This window comes from Dysidea avara, chromosome 1 (assembly GCF_963678975.1).
Source record: "Dysidea avara chromosome 1, odDysAvar1.4, whole genome shotgun sequence".
In the NCBI taxonomy this organism is placed as follows: Eukaryota; Metazoa; Porifera; class Demospongiae; order Dictyoceratida; family Dysideidae; genus Dysidea; species Dysidea avara.
In genome coordinates, this window is record NC_089272.1 from 16,846,498 (window position 1) to 16,866,213 (window position 19,716).

Here is a 19,716-nt window from a genome sequence, read left to right on the forward strand (position 1 = left end):
ATTTCTTCAGCACAGTTTTTAAGAATATAGGGAGGAATACGATCAGGACCACTTGCTTTATTTATTTGAAGATTACAGAGTGCTTGCTGTATATTCCATTTAAGGAGAATGTGATGTCAGACATGATGGGAAATGAATTTCCAGTATCAGAAGATGTGGCCATTGTTGGAATATTGTCGATATCTTCATGAGTAAAAACTGACTTAAACTGTTTGTTGAGTGCTTCAGCCTTGCTTAAGGTATCTGTGTGGGGAGACCCATCAATCATGATTGTGGAGATTGCATTAGTGTCTTTTCTTTTTGCTTTTATATACTTCCAGAATTGTCTTTTGTTCCCACCAAAGGAGTTGTCAAATAGTCTTCCATAGTAATTATTGTGGGCATCTTTTAACTTTACATTAATCAAATTCTTCATTCTTTTATAAGCATTCCAGTCATCTTGCCTATTATTCTTCTTAGCAGCGTTATATAGACGTTTTCTAGTTTTCATATCCTTTTTAATCTCATGGTTAATCCAAGGTAGACTCTTGTTAGATCGAACTGTTCTATGTGGTACATGTTTGTCTATCCATTCATGAATAGCGTCTTTAAATTCCGACCACATTGTATCAACGGATTTGGAAGTTGAGTCACTTTGTAGGAAATAGTTCGCAAAATCCTGTAGGTCCCTTTTAATATTGGTGAAATCACATCTATGGTATAATGCTACCTTGTATGGAGGCTTGTGTATGGCTGATTTATGTGTTACTGAGAGTTGAAACTGAATAGCATCATGATCAGAGATTCCTGGAACTACATTTAAATTATGAATATTGTTATTGTTAGATAAGACCAAGTCTAATATGTTGTTCTGGCGGGTGGGTTCAGTGACATACTGCTCTAAACTAGCATCATTCATGGTCTCAAGAAATACATTATTAAGTTCACTGCCATAAGTTGGATTAGGGTTTAGTAGACCATAACCATCTGACCACACAATACTAGGAAAATTAAAGTCACCCATAAGTAAAATTGATGGTGTGTTGAGTGACTTTTCTACTAATTTGTTTAGAGATATCTGAAGTTGTAAAATAGGATTTAAATTGTTGTCAGGTGAACGATAATATGAACAAACATAGATAGGTTGTGTATTAGGAATTGATACCTTAGCCCAAACTAGCTCTGCATTAGTATTTAGTTCACATTCTTCTGAAACATTAAATTGCCTTTTCACAGCAATGAAGACCCCCCCAGCTCCCTCAACCCGATCCTTTCTTATTACAATGTACAAATCAGGAAAAATTTCTGAGGAGTAATAGGACTGGTTTTTTAAAGGTGGGATTCACAGCCACAGATGATGTCTGGGTTGGATTCGTCAATCAGTGCTAGAAGGCAAGCCTTCTTACTTGAGCTTCTGAGGCTGCAACAGTTTAAACTAAGAGTACGGTAGCTAAAATGGAGGGGAGAGCTGTCCCATACGCGTATGGAGTGCCCATCAGAGCCCCACATGCGTTCCCATACGTGTATGGGCGTGCCTAGGATTTTCAAAAGGGGGTTTCCAAGAGGGAGGTTTGTGAGCAGGGGGTCTGGGGGGCGCAGCCCCCCAGATAGCAGGGGGTTAGGGGGTGCAGCCCCCTGGAAAATTTTTGGTTTTTAAGGATTAGAAGTGTACAAAATGTGCATTGCATGATGAATACATGTTATTTCCCTTTGTATATGTTCACAAAACAGCAACTTAATGAGAAATGAAAATAACTTATTGATAATGAACAATACTTGTTTAGCTGACATATTTACTTTACTACAATGATGATATGATGCAATAGTCTTACAAATTGTAATATGTACACTAATATCTATATACTACCCCTACAAAGGTGTTACATTAAAATATAGAAATCACTCATGTATATTAGCTACAAAACTACATAGCTACGTAGCTATCTAAAGTTTTTCTATATACATTATTCTACGATTCTTTTTTAGAAATTCTGTTCTAACTTCAAGAAGAGATGGTATGTACATTGTAGAGTTATAAACATTTAATAGAGCTAGTCCATTAAGCCTGTCCTGATTCATTGTGGAACGCAGGTAAGTCTTAATCCGGCGCAACGTGCTAAATGACCGCTCTGCTTCACGGGAAGTAACAGGGAGCACCATTATATGCATTAGCATTTTCCTCACATTAGGAAAAAGCAATGGACTTGCATGTGATAGTGAAGCTTGAGGAGTGTCAGGAAGTGCCGTATCTTCCTGATCTCTGAAGTGTGCACGCCATAGTTGAAGCTCAGCCAGAGCTGCAGAAACAAAATTGATGTCACTTCTAAAGAAATCTAGCAGTTCCTCATCATCAGCTTTGTCACTGGCATTAAAGCATGTTGGAATGATACCCAAGCATCTCATAGCAGTAACTGAATGAGAGGAGAATCGAGTTTCAATTTCGGCTTTAAGATGGTCAAGGAAGGGAATGGCCAGTGATCTACGAAAATACTCCTTTGTCGTATCCCCAGGATGATTCTCACGGGCAGTTTGTCTGGAACACCGCCTTGGGGTACCTATAGCAACATCATACTTCCTTGCACACTTTGATGCACTAGCAAAAAGGGTATGAAATTGGCTATCAACATCTGAGTGAGCATCTGCTAAAACCTGCGTCAGTGTGGCAATGTGCTGAACTGCTTTAAGGATATCTAAAGCCCTGGCCTGCAATAAAGTGGTCAAGCTTTCTGTGAAAGACATATATTGCTCAACAACATGCAGAGTTACTATGAACTCAAAATTAAGCATAGCCTTGGATAGAGACAATGCGACCACAACAGAATCTCGTGACCAGTTAGATGCATTGCTTGTAATGCTATCAAAGGACTTAATGATGCTGTCAAATGAGTCCATAAATATGTGGAGAGCATCAATCCTTTGTAGCCACCTAGTCTTAGACTACAACAAGTTTGATACTGAAATTTGATTGGCTGAAAACGTGGTCTCTAAATCTCGTAGAGCCACGGTCATGTCCAATAGAGACCACGCTCTGAGGCGATACGAAACACGATAATTACGCGCCTGTAACATTGGCAACGCATGGGCATTTAAATGGCTAGTAACAGCCGTACTGAATTAGAGGGAGGTGCAATGGGCTTGTTTGTACTAATCAACACTACATTACTTGCTTACAAGCAGCTGTCGAGGTACAACAACAGCAACAATGAGTTGTAGTCCACTCGCTGAGTCCAGTACTTTGATACATAGCACGCGCCTGTAACATTGGCAACGCATTGGCGTTTAAACGGGTAGCAACAGCCACGCTGAGGTCCCGCCATGTCGGGAGGTGTAGAGGGCTTGTTTCTAGTAATTAGCCATACATTTCCTATTTACAAGCAGCTGTCAACTCAAGGTACAATAACGAGTTGTAGTCTAAATAAGTTAGACGTCAAGAACCACTGGGTTCTACGGGATTTAGAAAACCCTCAGGCCCTTAGTAGCGCCCTCGCTGCGCTCAGGCGCTACAGCCCAGGGCCTTCGAGTTTTCTAAATCCCGTAGAACTCTGGTTCTTGACGTCTAACTATTATTTAAACAACGATTTTAATTTGCAGGAATCTGTAGAATGGGCATTCAGTGTATACTGGCGTTTTGGGTGGTTATCAAAGAACTTTAACACTTTACCCACAACACTAAAGAGGTTTTGTACCTGAATTGAGCTGCAAGAATTTACAACAGCCAAATTCAAAAACATGGGAGCAGCAATGGGAATACGTAGCCTGGGGATACTTTTGTTGTATGATTGCTGCACATCCTTTGTATTTCCCAGTCATGTTGCTAGCTCCATCATAAGCCTGACCCCTCAATTTTGTTGGATCTAAGTGGCATTCAGCAATTGCTGTCTCAATAGCATCTGCAACAGCTGCACCAGTTACTCCCTCATCAAGCTCAAAGAAGCCTACAAAAGATTTACACACCTTCTCCCTACTGACATATCGAACTGACAGTGACAATTGCTCCTTGTTAGCACTGTCTGTGCATTCATCACAAATGATGGAGTACAGATCATTCTCCTTCACTTCATCTGCAATTTTTTGCAAGATGAGTGTTCTGCAAATCAAAATAACCTCATTTTGTGTTTTTGCACTAGTGTATTGTGCATTCTTTGGACCCATGGCAAGATGTTGATGGAGCACTGGATCTCCAAGTGCTCTATATTCAAGGATAGCCTTGAAGTTGCCCTTGTTTGTGCTTAAAGATGAGTCCGCATCATCATGCCCTCGGAAAGCTATGTTCTGCTTTCCACACAAAACAACACAGCCTAAAATTGCATCCAGCCATTTGTAATTAAGGTCATAAAGTTCTTGCCTATTTGTCTCAAAAGATACATCTATAGTGGGCTGTGCACCAGAATGTGATTCCTTAAAGCTATTCAAAGCTAAAACAGACCTAGAGTGCATAGCAGACATTGCATGTTCTTTTACCTTCTCATTGAATTTTGTCCAGTTGGTAAACGGCTTCTGAACAAAACTATTTACGGTTGAACAGCTAAACAAGCAACAAGGTAAGCAAAAGCAACCATCTAGCTGCACAGAGTACCCTAACCACCAATATGACTGTAAATAATGGGGTTGAAAAGACCGCTTTTTACCATACTCCATTCTAGTTGGAAATTGGTAAGTAGGCGGTGGGCTAAATTTAGCAAAATTCAAAACAATGTTCAACTTCTGTGCCTCAGACAGATCTTGCTGAAGCAAGACCTTGCAATCTCTAGTCAGCAGACAAGCCGTTGCAGAAAGGTCTGAGTGCTGTTCAGTTGGAGCCACTGTAAGCCCTTCACCGACCAGTGAGGGTGAACAGCTAACCGTATTACTGGTGCTTGTCTGCTGGAGGTCACTAGCTGCTTGTGAACCACCGGAGATTGTTGAATCTGGGACTGCAGCAACACCTGGCCTGCTATCTTGACTTTCAACACGACTAATAATATAATAAATAATGATATAACAAGAAACTATATCTGTTAACTTATGTTATGTACATCTATGCACTGCCACTGGTATCAGACAGGCAAACGCACTGCATGCATAGCCATCAAAATTAAAATCTAGGCAAAAACAAAACTAGGCATTACTGCTTACCTATTTTTGGCTATAAGAAAGTGTTCTAAGGTTCTCTGGCTTGCACTTTGGCGCTTCATCACGAAATTCTAAATAACGCACAACATGTGCCACAATATTCAATAAACGAGTGAAACACTCGTGATGAATTATCTAAACCTGCAGACTGACTGTAAGTATGATGGTTAGTAGTATTACACTAAATATACTTTTTAAAAAGTAATTATTAATTTTTAGGGTATATAGCTATATAGTGCTTTAAAATAATGAAAATAAAAGGGGTTTCTGGAAACCTTTGGAAACCCCCTCCGTACGCCCCTGGTATGGGACTAGTGATCTGTTCCATACTCGTATGGGATGCCCCATACACGTATGGGGCAAAATACGCGTACAGTTCATAACAGATGCCCCTGGCTAAGTACGGACTCCAAGTTTGTACACAATATTCCTGAGCACACCAGCAGGGCTGACTGCTCAGTAAACAATAATAATAATAATAATAATTCCAAATGTGGCCGAACATACATCTTGTACAAAAATATAAACATATCTTTGGAATCAATTCTAAAAGATCTCCTAATAAGCCCAAGAACCTGTGTAGCCTTGACTGCAGCCATTTGGCAGAGTAAAGATGGTTTGCGGTCACTTGTGCATAGGGACCCGCCGATTATGCTCATAATTTTACCTATTATGCTATGCTGCACTGCTCAAAAATTCACCTATTATGCTTACATTAATGCTCAATATTTACCTATTATGCTCGATTATGCTCAATGTTCATGCCTTAGTTCATATGCTTTGCTACTAGTTAAACACTGTATAGAAAGAAAAAAATGAGTAGCTGGAACACATAATAAATTCTTGCTGCATGCCTGCATGTAAGAGAAAAGATCGATCTACTCTAATAGAACAGTCAGTTTGATGATTGTTCTATTAGAGTTACTGACTGCTCTATTAGAGTATATCGATCTTATTTTGCAATTGCCATTTTTCCAGCAAGGATTTACACTATCGCATAAATATTTAACCTATTATGCTGGCATAATGCTCAATGCTTTTAGGTACCTATTATGCTCAAAATTATGCCAGCATAATCGGAGGGTCCCTACTTGTGCACCACACTCCAAGGACCTTCTCCTCGTTCACTAGTTCTAGGTCGGTAGTTACATTTGTAGTGCTATCAATCATGGTGTATGATGTAGGAAGAGAGTTGCCAATTTGCATCACTTTGCATTTGGCTGCAGTAAACCTAAGCAACCAAACACTAGACCACTGCATTAACTTGTTAGTATCATTTTGTAGTTTAAGGCTGTCATGAAAAGATTTTATTATTATTATTATTATTTAATGGGCTTGTAGATGCCAAGGCAAGCTAACTTGCCAGGCTAGGCCGCAGGCCTTTGAAGGTGCCCATATCTAGATTGCTGACCGAGTATATCTTGGTATCATCTGCAAACATCTTCAGATTACTCTCGATGAGGTCAGGCACATTATTAAATGGATTTTGTCATTTTCAATGGTTTGTATCAAGTTTTACACTTATAGTGGTAGCACATTGGCTTTTAACAGCAATTGAATACTGGCAAAGATGGTGTAATGGCGTAAAGTTTGAGGTTTATAATGGCTCGTGTAATATTAAATATGGCATTTCTTTCGAGATCAAGCCATTCTTTGTGACAGCAGAAGGTGCTTGTGTGGGTTTAAAACTTCTGTTGTAGTGGTTTTTCCATCAGTATGTGTATTTTAGTGACTATGGTGGAAACCTAAATTTTGTGCAAATATATTATATATTTGCTATAACTAGGGTAGTGCTATGGTATATATGTAAAGTTGTAAAATAACCTTTTTTGTCTCTTGTAACAGATGAATGACAGAAAAGGGCACAGAAGGCTTAGGCTAACTAGTCGTAAACACTTTAAGCCTAAGCCAAAGTTACCAAAGAGTTTACAGTACGTGTCTCTATTTTGAAGCAACACATGTCTCTGTTGAAGGTGTCACTTCCCATTGATCTGTTAGAGTTTAGTGTCTCTATACCAGTAACAGCATTTCTAAATGCTCCAGTTTTAACTCTGTGTGAGCTCCACAGAAGATTGCAGTCATGGGATAAGATTCCGCAAGGTAATTGTTATTAAAATTTTATCAGGGTAATAGTGAGTTTATTGTAGCAGTGTTCAAGTTGACTCCCTCACACTTTATGAGGTGTCATCTTCTAATGCTTCTGGGCCAGTGGTGTGTAAAGCTATCAAAGTAATTTTACATGGGCTGTTATGTACCGAGGACATGTGGTACCTAGAGAATGCACTTTGCTACAAAAGTTTCCATCTTTGATTAATACTGGTAAGACTCATATTATTGTATCACTGAACTAATGTTATCATTAATGCTTACTGTATAGTAGATGGGCTGATGAATCTATTCACCAGAGTGAGATATGCAAGGGGAATTATGAGGATAAATACACATCCTTAGCAACTATCCATGGTGGAGTTTTAATGAACCAATCCAGTAAGTTGATGTATTTATGCAATGATATAACAGTATGTGATTCTAAACAGAAACTGAAGTTGTTGGTACCTTAGACTCAGGAAGAACTGGCACTCCATCAGTTTACCACGTACAATGTGAAGTGCTAGTTAGCTGTGATCAAGAACGGTGTAGCTATTGTGGTAAACACCGCAAATCTCTAACAGCCATGGCATCCCGTGCATTACAAACTGATGATTGCACTAATCCATCCAGCCACACCAATTATCTTCTCTTAACTAGTGAGGAAAAGGATGAACGTCTACACCGTATGCACCATGAAACAAGGATGTGCAACAGATAAGGAGACTGCAAGAAGCTATAGCTGATTCAACTACTACAGATAGGGTCAATCTGGATGAAGAGCTGCATAATGTTTTTTTACAACTAGTTAAAAGTCATATCAATGATGTGCATTCTTCTCACGCGGAAGGAGCTTTCCAAAGACTCTTTTGGATTCAACAACAGACAGCTAATTCTTTCAAGAACTGTAAATCAATATGCTGGCACCCACTTATCATCAAATGATGTTTGTATTTAAGACATCTATCCAGCAAAGCTTATGAACTGCTACGCAACTCAGGGTACATCAAGCTACCATCTCAAAGAACCCTGCAGGATTATACCCACTACGTTAAAAGCCAGATTGGCTTTTCTAGTGATGTAGACTGAGCTGCTGCTGACCTTGATAAAGACCATAACAAGTATGTGGCTTTAGTCATGGATGAGATCTTTATCAAAAGTGATTTGGTCTATGAAAAACATGACGGTAGTCTCATTGGCTTTGTTAATATTAGCAATGTCAACAATCAACTTTTGGAATTTGAAGCTATGATTGAGAAAGGGAATCCATGTCCTTCTCTTGCATCATCAATGATGGTTTTCATGGTCAAGGAATTACTGCACAAGTTTGACTATCCATATGCACAATTTGCCTGTGGAAATTTGTCAGGAGATTTAATATTTGATCCCATCTGGGAAGCAGTAGCAAGATTGGAGAGAAGAGGTTTTTTGTACTGGCATTGTGTTGCGATGGTGCTTCTTCAAATCGAAAGCTTTGGAAACTGCACAGTGAAAGGAATGAACTGCTACACAAAATACCTAACGTTTATGCTGCTGATGAAGAGGGGTTTCTGTACTTTATCTCAGACCCCCTCATCTTCTCAAAACAATAAGGAACAGTTGGTATAATCCAAAAAGGAAGCTATGGGTTAGTTATACTTCTGTGTAGTGACAATAGTGGTCTGTGTGTACAGGTGAATTGTGTTTAAATGTGTTTATGTTCTGGCATGGTTCTCTAGTGTAATGGCAAAAGGATCGAAAGGAAACATTTAGTGGATTTATATGAGCAAGACACACTGAAAGAAGAAACCACATGTCTTGTCCCCAAGCTTAAGTTTAAGCATATTAAACTCACACCATTTTCTAAAATGAGGGTTAATTTAGCAGCACAGGTAGGCTGTAGTATTCTTCACTCTAACTATACACCTTTCAGGTACTCAGTGAACAGGTAGCTAATGCTCTCGAACATTTGGGAAGGATGAAGTCTCTGAGACAGCCAAGTTTGTACGCTATATTGATAAGTTCTTTGATTGCTTCAATGTCACCAATGTGAAAACTGGAATATAACAGAAGAAGCGTTTCAGTGATCCTTATGTTAAAAATAACTTTCACTTAGATGTAAGCATTAAGTGTAATCCCATCCAAAAACAGCTTGTAGCCGTAAAAAAGTGCACGTCCAAGTAAAGCAGAGTTAACTGCGACAAAAAGTAAAGATATCATAATGCGGCCATGTGTGAGGTGTGCAAGTTGCAAAATTAATATTAGCTAATCAGATAATACAATATTATTGTTAAAGTGTTAATTAGAACTACGTGATGCTGCTAGTTATTAAGTGTGTGAGCATCTTCATAAATGCCACATAAATTTAATTCTCAATAAAGCAATGTGTATAGATTCTCTGATAGCAATAAATAGTTTGAGTTTGGCCGCTTTTCCTGTGTACGGCAATGCTATGAACAAAGGAAAGGTGGCCAAACTCAAACTATTTATTACTATCAGAGAATCTATACACATTGCTTTATTGAGAATCAAATTTATGTGGCATTTATGAAGATGCTCACACACTTAAAAACTAGCAGCATCACATAGTTCTCATTAACACTTTAACAATAATATTGTATTATCTGATTAGCTAATATTAATTTTACAACTTGCACACCTCACACATGGCCACATTATGATATCATTACTTTTTGTCGCAGTTGACTCTGCTTTACTTGGACGTGCACTTTTTTACAGCTACAAGCTGTTTTTGGATGGGATTTCAATACTTTTTGTTAGAGTAAGCATATACTGTTGAAAACAATAATAGGTGAGTTTCCATGGTTTTGACAGAAACTCCAGATTACAGTGATAGAATATTAAAATACAACTGTAATTTTAGTGGCATACAACTGCAGTCAACTAACACTAGTAAACCCTTAGTAACGCTTTGCCTTTCATCTTGTACTGCATCAAGATACTCTAATAGAGCAGTCACAAAACAGCTGTAACACAGCAATCAATATTACAGCATATTTACAACTTCTGCCTAACACTGGATTGTATAGTTTAAATCACTAGCTACTTACAGACTTTACAATATAAAAATACAGCACTTGTAGAAACGTGACTGTTCTGTTAAAGTCATTGACTGCTCTATTAGAGTATCTCGATCTACTTCACGCATTGACTAATTCAAGCGGAGAAACCACGCCATTGCAATAGGAACTCTTGTGAAATGAAATAAGAATAGTAGAGAAATGGCAAGTATGTACAGAGACAATAGAGGGGCGCATAATTATGTCCTGTTAAAATTTATATTACTACTAAATAAGCGCACTAGAATAGGCTGTGGTCTTTGAGAGGCTGTTATCTCATTGCTTGCCTTTTCGTGTAGAAGGGATTTAGTGCTACTGAGACACAATTGGTGAGTCTAACTATACATGTATTTGTGTTGTAAAACTTAATTGTAAAAAGGCAATTAGCGCATAGCTACCGGCATGATAAAACATGTGTTTGTACCTCGGTTTGTACAGTAGAGTCTCTCACGATTATTAGAGATAGAGTAGTCTCGCGGCGCCCGACCCTGTTTGAAAATGGAGCGATCTGATTGGAGCTTCCAACATTCCGGCAGCGCCAAACTTTTTGTACACAGTTTCACCAGACCCTCTTTTTAGGGTCGGGCGCCGCGAGACTAGAGATAGAGTGGTAACACCTGACGTCACAGTCGTTACATAATCACTTCCCCAGGGCAGAAAATGTACGCATGCCATTGGGGCACGAGTTTACTTTGCCTGAGGATTGTTGAGACTGTCTTTCTAAATGAAACCACGCTGTCAGGAACAAAGAAGAGAGTAGTATAACAGATATTTAAGTAGTGCAGGTTAGTGTGATCCGTGCTGGGCGAGTTATGGCTGATAATTGCGTACCATTTAACCTGGGTAAAACCAACCTGACAACAAGATTGGGCAGAGTTTGTCTCTGTACCCACTATGAGCATTTATTATTGATTTATAAAAGCTACTAGCGAGGCTACTAGCTACCTTTTAAACCAACCTGATGCCCAAGTGATGTTTTTCATCATGTTTTTCATCTATGTCCTGAGTAAGTTTCATGCCGAATGGAGCACCAGAAACCAAGTTGCAGCCTCTTGAAGGTGCTCCGCCATTGAATTTGCCCCACTTTTTGCCCCGCGGAAGTTGCAGTTACACATTTTAACGTAATTTTGTGACGTAAAAGTTATTGCTCTATTGGACCAGGGTAAAAATTTTACTGCTATATTTAGAGGTTGTAGCATTTGTATATCTTAGTATCTTAAATAATCCTCCATGATCACTAATCACTAATAGTACAGTGAAAACTGATCATTGTTCAGGTACAGACAAAATTTTCTGACCTAGCTTATTAAGGAGGAGGCTGCATTTTGCTGCCTTAAAATGGTAAGAAGCATGCTGTTCTAACTGGCTATAGAGATGGATTTAGTGTGAACAGTGTATGAGACAGTGAGTACCGGCAGCAAGGGGGCAGCCAATCTGTTAGAGCACCAAAGGCACTGCTTCAGACATAGGCAGTTGGCTGTCAGCCCAACGTGTAAAAATTTTCACTTTTGGTCCTTATAAGTGAAAGTGATGAAGTCATTATCCATAGGATATTATATTATATTTTCAGAGTATCCCTTCAGTTATACTATATAGTAGCCAAGCATAAGATGAACATAACACAGCATTCCATTGTTTTAGTGGTGACCACAACACTGCCTGAGTTAAACTGGTGAGATTTGAGACTACCAGAAGCCCTGGAATACTTTGAACACATGAAATACCAAATATCTAATGCCTGGCTTTCATCCACAGTGGACCTGTCTTGGTGGCCACTTGTACAGAAGGGGAACAGCTGCCACACAGTCTTGCGAGCGAAACAGTTGCCATACCCTTAATTATCAATTTTTAAGCAAAATTGTGTGTGCAAGCGAGTGCAATGTTGTGCTTTGGCAGTGCCGTGTATATGGTAGCCATATCAGATACTGCCTAGCAGTGACACATCATGAGTATTTAAGTCATAATGCATTACTTTATCATCCATCTAAATACTATCCCTGAATGTGTCATTTTGTGTACAGAGCAATCTGCCACAAGAAGTGACCCGAGTAAGGTTTCAACGTATTATTGTTAACCATTAATATTGTTCACCATTGTTAACCATATGTATAATGAAACCTCACTTAGTATCCACCTCTTCAATAAGACCACCACATTATATTGGCCACCTATAGAAGGTTCAAAATATAGATAAGCAGTAGTTTATGACCTCATTAATAAGGCCACCTTGTTATCCAGGCCAAATTTTTTTTGGTCCCAGAGCTGGCCCTATAAATGAGGTTTCACTGTATTTATGTGCATTTTTATTTTTTGTAACTTTTCTTCAGGTTTACTGATGGGCACTATGAAGCATTGTTGACCGGTCCGTACATAATGTGGTGACTTGAAATGCTAAAACGGTACGTAGCATGTCTTGTATGCACATGTTGTAATGTGTTGTAATGTGTCCACACATCTTAGAAATAATTATAACTGTATTCTCTATAAATACTCAGTTCCATTGTGCCACTGGGTCATAAGTGGGTTGAGTATGGATCATCCAGGACATTTGGGTCACATTTTGTCCTGGCCAAGTGGGTCTCATCCACTGACAGAATATACAAGATCAGATCACTGCATAAATTACGGTAGAACTTGTTTATTGCCACCTTCACTCAATAAGCAGGTAGCAGTGTATAAATTCTCAATTTGGAATTGCCTTTTCAAGAAAGGTTGTATTTCTATACTGGTGGCCCATTAAGACAGGTTGTACTGATGGAGTGTACATACTAGAGATGCAACAATATCCTCCACTTAATGTCGTTTGATAGTGGTACAATGGAGACTATGTATTGTTGTAAACTATACTATTATATTGCAACTCTAGCACATATTTATAACAGGAATGTTTGTTAACTGTTTAGACATACTGGAGCCACACCCACTCATCTGGATTCTACAAATGGAGTCATACCAACTTGTGACTGCACTTATTACTCGTTACTCCCACTGTGTTTGGATGAATATACATGCCGTCGTGTGAGACTTGCTACCATGGCGGGCCACTGGAGAAGAGTTTCATAGCAGTTATATCACAGTCATTGTTGTACAATTCTTACATTATTGTTGTGAAAACTATTTGGTATTGATGTGTCCTCTGTATGTTGTAATTTCATGTGTAATTTTGTGTGGGGGTGCTATAAAATGCATGGTGACAATTGTAAATTTTTCAGGTGGTTTTGCATACTTACTTCAGCTACATGTGCTAATTACTTACAGCTTGTGTCAACAACTGGTAACCGCAGTTGTGCTCTGTGCCATTCTTTAAGCCGCGCCCTTAGAGAGCAAATTATGTGGGGGCGACTAATTTCAAAATCGAACGATGGTATGCAGCACCATAGATTATAGACTATAATCTATGGCAGCACACTTCTCATTCTGGCTACATGCACTGATTAACTACACATAGCGCCAGTTCATCAATAACCAGTGACCGCAGTTGTGCTCTACGTCATTCTTTAAATTCCGAGTTAAATTCTTACAGAGAGCAAATTACGTGGGAGCGACTAAATTCAAATTACTACTAGTAGCCATTCTCGAAAACACATGTTTCAATGTCAACGAAATTTTTAGAACAGTTTAGACACATTGCCCTACATGCCAAGCGAGTGTTGCGGAAAACAACAATATGGGGTTTGTATTTGGCCTCTAGGTCGACTGAGGACGACTGAAACTAGTCTGGCGTAGCCGACCCGCGCGCGTAGAGCGAGGGTCTGGTGACAGCCGCATTCAGTACCTGTGCCAGCCTTACGAAAAACTGGTGCGTCCAATCAGATCGCTTAGTGACCAATTAACAACATTCTATGACGTTATTTCCGATTTGGCCACTGATTATGGTGAGCTTCTTATGCCTTTTCCACAACCAGCACAAATGTAACGGTTGTAGAAGAAATAGACGTCATTTAAGTGCAAGTACAGTAGCTGTCGCGCTCTGTTACCGGAAATTGCCCAAGTGTTTCGCGCGTATTTTCAAATTTAATTGCATTCCATCTGCACAGGTACTGAACGCGGCTGTCATCAGACCCTTGCGCTGCGCGCGCGGGTCGGCTACGCCAGACTAGACTGAAACTTCGTTTGGTGCTGAAATTACGACTGTAGGGTAATGATATCTGGTGAAATCAATGATGTGAATCTTGAGGCGATCGAGATGGTACTGAAACTATAGCAGGGCAATCAATGTTCTGAATGCACAAAGGAACGCAATGCATGCATCTGCGGTTGAACACAAGGCGATCCATTAGCAATGGCAATGTACGCCATTAGTGTTGTCCCTTTAATTGATGCAATACGTGATTGTGAAATAAGACAGGCCCGGTTTGCTGACGATGCTACTGCTGCTGGCTCTTTGACTGGGTTGCGCAAGTGGTGGTCTGCCCTTGTGTCTTTGGGTCCTGCATTTGGCTACAATGTAAAACCATCTAAATCATGGCTGATTGTGAAAGCAGAACATCTAGATTTAGCTAAGAATCTTTTTGATGGATGTGGTGTGGGTATCACAGTGGAGGGTAAGCGTCACCTTGGTGCTGCTATAGGATCTCCTACCTTTGTCCAGCATTATGTGAATGAGAAGGTTGAGTATTGGGTGTCTTTGTGTGCGGAAGTTAAGTGTGATTGCAAAGGCTCAGCCTCATGCTGCTTATTGTGCTTTCACGCATGGTCTTATTAGTAGGTGGACATATTTTTTTACGAACGCTACCCAGAATTTCTGACTATCTTCAAACTCTTGAAACAACAATTTTTGCAGAATTTATTCCTGCTGTTACTGGAAAATTCGTCAGTGATTTAGAGCGAGTTGTTTTCTCTTCCAGCACGAATGGGAGGCCTGGGTCTGTGTAACCCTTCTGCTAATGCTAACTTTGAATTTGATTCTTCCATTCAAGTTACCTCATCTTTAACCAAGGAGATCATTGAACAACAGACTTGCTTTAGGATGTCAATGGTTAGTGCCCAGCGTCAAGCTAAGGCTGATGTTATAGCTTTGAGACATCGGCAGCTGGTTTGTAAGCAATCGGAACTCGCACCACAGTTGCCAACTAGTTTACATCGTATTGTTTCTTTATCTAGCGAGAAAGGTGCCTTATCATGGTTATCAGTGCTTCTTATTGAAGAACATTCGTCATCAGAAGGCTTTCTTTGATGTTAGAATTTTCAATCCAACTGCTCCCAGTTATCGAAACACAGCGGTTTCTTCCTTGTACAGAAGGTTTGAAAGAGATAAACAAAGGATGTATGAACAGAGAATAAGAGATGTTGAAATGGGTTCATTCACTCCATTGGTTTTCTCCACTTTTGGAGGAATGGGTAGTGCAGCTACAGTTGGTTATAAGCGTCTAGCTTCTATGCTATCTACTCAACGGGGCCAATCTTACAGCAGTGTTGTATCATGGATTAGATGTTCCACCAGCTTCTCTTTGCTCAGGTCAGCAGTGGCCTGCTTGCGTGGAGCAAGGTCACACCGTGGCAGCCCTGTGACCATTGGAGCACTTGACCTTGTTATTTCGGAAGGCCAAGTGTTGCCATCTCATTGATTTTTTGAGTTTACAGTCTTTTTGTCCAGCACTTTTACCATCTGGTGCTGGGGGTGGTGGCAAGGGGTGCAGGCACCCCGGGAGAAAAAAAAATCTGCGGTTGCGTCTAACCGCATGCGATAAAAAACAAAAAAACACACGAAACATCCCCCTTCATGTCGGCAATCTCGATCACGAAACGGTCGGCATGGATTTGCTTCACTGCTTGTGTGGTAGTTACTAGTGACACGATGAGTTTAACTCTAGAGTTTCAGAGCGATAGCGTAAAAGACGGGTGAGTTATAGACAAGCCAAATTTGACAACGTTCGTTCCTGTAAAATCCTCACGGTAGTAGTCGCGTCATTTATTGTCTGCGGCGCGCGTTTCTGCTTTACTGGCCGCGCGACTTGTGAGTCTTGATTCTGCCAAGTTTTATTGCCTTTCTTGTTTTTATTCAGTGGCTGAAAATGACTTCCTTGGCTACTTGAATAGCTGGGAAACGTCTGTACAGCAACGCAAGGGGTTCTCAATGATAAGCAGAAAAAATGATGCTTATGCCAGACAAAACATGGCAGAGAATTACTGTTACAGGTATTCTATTAAGTGTCATTATGTGTTGTAATATTTCTACATTTCATCTTGTAGTGAAATCATTCATAGAGATTGTTAAATACCTCTATATCCCTAGTGTAAAATGTTTCTTGAGTGGATGGCTATCTCAGGATAGCCTGGAAATTTTTTCGGCTGTCAACGGCAGCGAGGGAAAAGTGGAGACAATCCCAATGGATCTGAATTTTGTAAAAATACATAAGCTTTGCGGGTCATTAATACTGTTTGTGGTAATGTTCCCAGAGGAAATTGCAGAGGAAATAAAAGTGATATTGACTGGGAAGCAGAGAGTAAACCACTGCCAAAACACCGAAAAGCTGGTCAAGATGCCATCTTTTTAATCTCAGTCTGTCAACTGGGTCAATTCCTGAGGAGTGGAAGATTCATTTAATTGTACCTGTATACAAATCAGAAGATAGATCCTCAGTAAAGAACTATCGTCCGATCTCCCTCCTCAGCAACACGTCTAAAGTCCTTGAAACTTTAGTTTATAACAACATAATCAATCACACACTCAGCCATATCACAAATTGTCAATTTGGGTTCCTTCCTGGTAGATCAACTACCCAACAACTGTTGCTATACTTGAACAGCATTCATCAAGTCACCACTCAAGGCCATCAAATAGACTCTATTTATTTGGATTTTCGCAAGGCCTTCGACAGTGTTCCACATATGAAACTGCTAAATAAATTGAAGTCTTGTGGAATCTCCGGTAATCTCCATAAGTGGTTCAGCAGTTATCTACATAATCGTCTACAATGTGTAAGAATCTGTAATTCCATTTCCAACTTACTTCCTGTCCTGTCTGGGGTGCCTCAAGGTAGCACCCTTGGCCCACTGCTCTTCCTGCTATACATCAATGACCTACCATCTGTCATAAAATTCTCAAGTATATTCCAGTTTGCTGATGATACCAAACTATCTAAAAGTATTGCTGTTTCGTCTGACCAACTGTGCTTACAAGAAGATCTCAACCATTTATTCACCTGGAGTGTTAACAATGATTTTAGATTCAGTGTACCCAAATGCATCCACCTGAGTTTCAACAGTAAATTCACTACCACATATTCTATTGATGGCTGCCCACTCCCACAGCTTCTTTCTCATCGTGACTTAGGTTTGCAGCTTTCATCAGATATGTCCTGGTTCAAGCACTATCAAATCATAACTGCTAAAGCCTATAAATATTTAGGACTGCTGAGGCGTGTCTTCCATAGCTGCCATTCTATCAGAGCCAGAAAACTTCTTTATTTAACTCTAGTGAGATCTCAGTTAACTTATTGCTCACAATTGTGGAATCCTTATATGATCAAAGATACCACTATTCTTGAAAAAGTACAAAGACGAGCCACCAAGTTCATTCTAGCTGATTATGTCAGTGACTATAAAACACGCTTACTCCGGTTAGGTATCTTACCTCTAATGTATATGCTCGATCTCTATGATATTATGTTCCTTGTCAAAGCTTTACAACAGCCATCTTCTCAATTTAACATATACAACTACATATCATTTAGCTCTTCCAACACCAGGTCTTCGTCTACTAACAAACTAAATCATGTCCGCACTAATAGTAACTATGTCAGAAACTTTTACTTTAATAGAATTCCCAGGATATGGAACCAATTACCTTGCATTGACATCAACCAGTCCCTACCAGTCATCAAAGCTACTATTCAGAACTATTTATGGCAACACTTCACCACAAATTTCTCTCCTGACAATCCCTGCACCTATCATTACTGTTGTAGATGCAGCAAGTGCTATGATTCTGGACTGACAATTAACTTTACTACATAAGTTTAATTAACTCCCGGCTGCCAGCACAGGTTGCTGGCAGACCATCAATGCAACTTTTTCTTCATCTATACCCACCTACACATGTATAATTGTAATTGTATGTTGCATTGTAAAGCATTAATAATAATAATAATAATAATAAGAAAACCATCCACCCTCAACGTATGTCTGCAACCATCAAAGTTTGCTTTCTGAGTCTGACTGTAGGACAGTTTCTGTGATTACTTCGAGTCAACCCCCTGACCCTTTATGTCACCATCAACTATCTCCACTCAAGTGTAGCTGTGAACTTGTTTTTGTGAGTGCATGCCAATCCCTGGTCCATGTACTTTACCAGCCATTGAAGTCCAACAGTGGGCTTGTTTCTATAAATACATATCAATCACCGCCCATTGTAAGTCACTGTCAGCCATCATCTGACTGTAAGCTTGTTTATGTGAGTTCATGCCAACCACCTGCCAATGTACAGCAGCTATCGTAGAACATTTGGTAGCACACTGGGATCCCGGGTTCTATCCCCTATCAGGATTGTAGTTTTTAACCCGTTTGGTTACTTTTTGTCTAGGTTCTTCAGGGATGTGAAATAGGGTGAAAATAGTGATATCCCTAAAGTTGACTGGCAGCAACTACTTGTCGCGTGCCCTAAAGTTGACTACTCGTGGCAACTACTAGATGCGTTCCCTGAAGTCGATCACTGGTGATAATATGTCCTAAAGTCAAAGAGAGAGAGGGAGCAACAACTCAGTAGGAAGTCTAGTGGATGCTTCTGAGGCTAATTACCAGTGTTAGGACAGTTACTTGTTACAAGTAACTAGTTACATATTACTTGCAACAGAACTATATATTTAGTTACAGTTACATAGTACCCAAAAAATAAAGTAACTATAATAATAATAATAATATTACATATTATATTTTGAAAAGAAAAATCACAAAAATTTCTGGAAATACATAAAGAATATTCGCAAAGAGTCAAAGACCAACATGGTATACCTCCTTTAAATGAAAATGGTAATACTGTCAACAGCTCTAAAGAAAAAGCCACTGTTCTAAACAACAAATTTCAGTTTGTATTTACTCAAGAGGATACCACTGACATACCAAACAGCAACAGTACTCCACATCCTATAATGCCAGATATTGTAGTTTCATGTGATGGTGTACAAAACCTCCTCGAAACTCTAGATCCAAGTAAGGCATCTGGTCCTGACAAACATTCCTACCAGGATTCTAAAATTTTGTGCAAAAGAGATTGTTCCAATTCTAACTGTTATCTTTATCCAGTCCCTAACATCTAGACATATATCAAATGATTGGCTAAAAGCCAACATAACACCTGTGCTTAAAAAGGGGGATAGAAGCAACACCAATAATTACCGGCCAATTCCACTAACTTGAGTTTGTTGCAAGATATTAGAACATAATTTATTATGTATCACCACATCACAGAACACCTGAACACCAACAACATATTAATTGATGAGCAATTTGGTTTTGGAGCAGGTCATTCGTGTGAGGC

General features: G+C 39.6%; 1 long non-coding RNA gene across 3 annotated transcripts in view; it reads left to right on the plus strand.

Annotated features, from left to right (window-relative positions):
- LOC136248848 (uncharacterized) overlaps window positions 1–13,465 on the plus strand; it is a 30,927-nt gene extending 17,462 nt beyond the window's left edge. The window contains exons 1-3 of one of the 3 annotated variants that reach the window (XR_010697846.1): window positions 10,489–10,567; window positions 12,566–12,637; window positions 13,121–13,465. This is a non-coding gene — a long non-coding RNA (uncharacterized lncRNA). Of the gene's footprint in view, window positions 1–10,488; window positions 10,568–12,565; window positions 12,638–13,120 lie in introns of those variants that run through there. The other 2 variants (XR_010697844.1, XR_010697845.1) reach the window with 2 other exon arrangements.
- The last annotated feature ends 6,251 nt before the right edge of the window (window positions 13,466–19,716 follow it).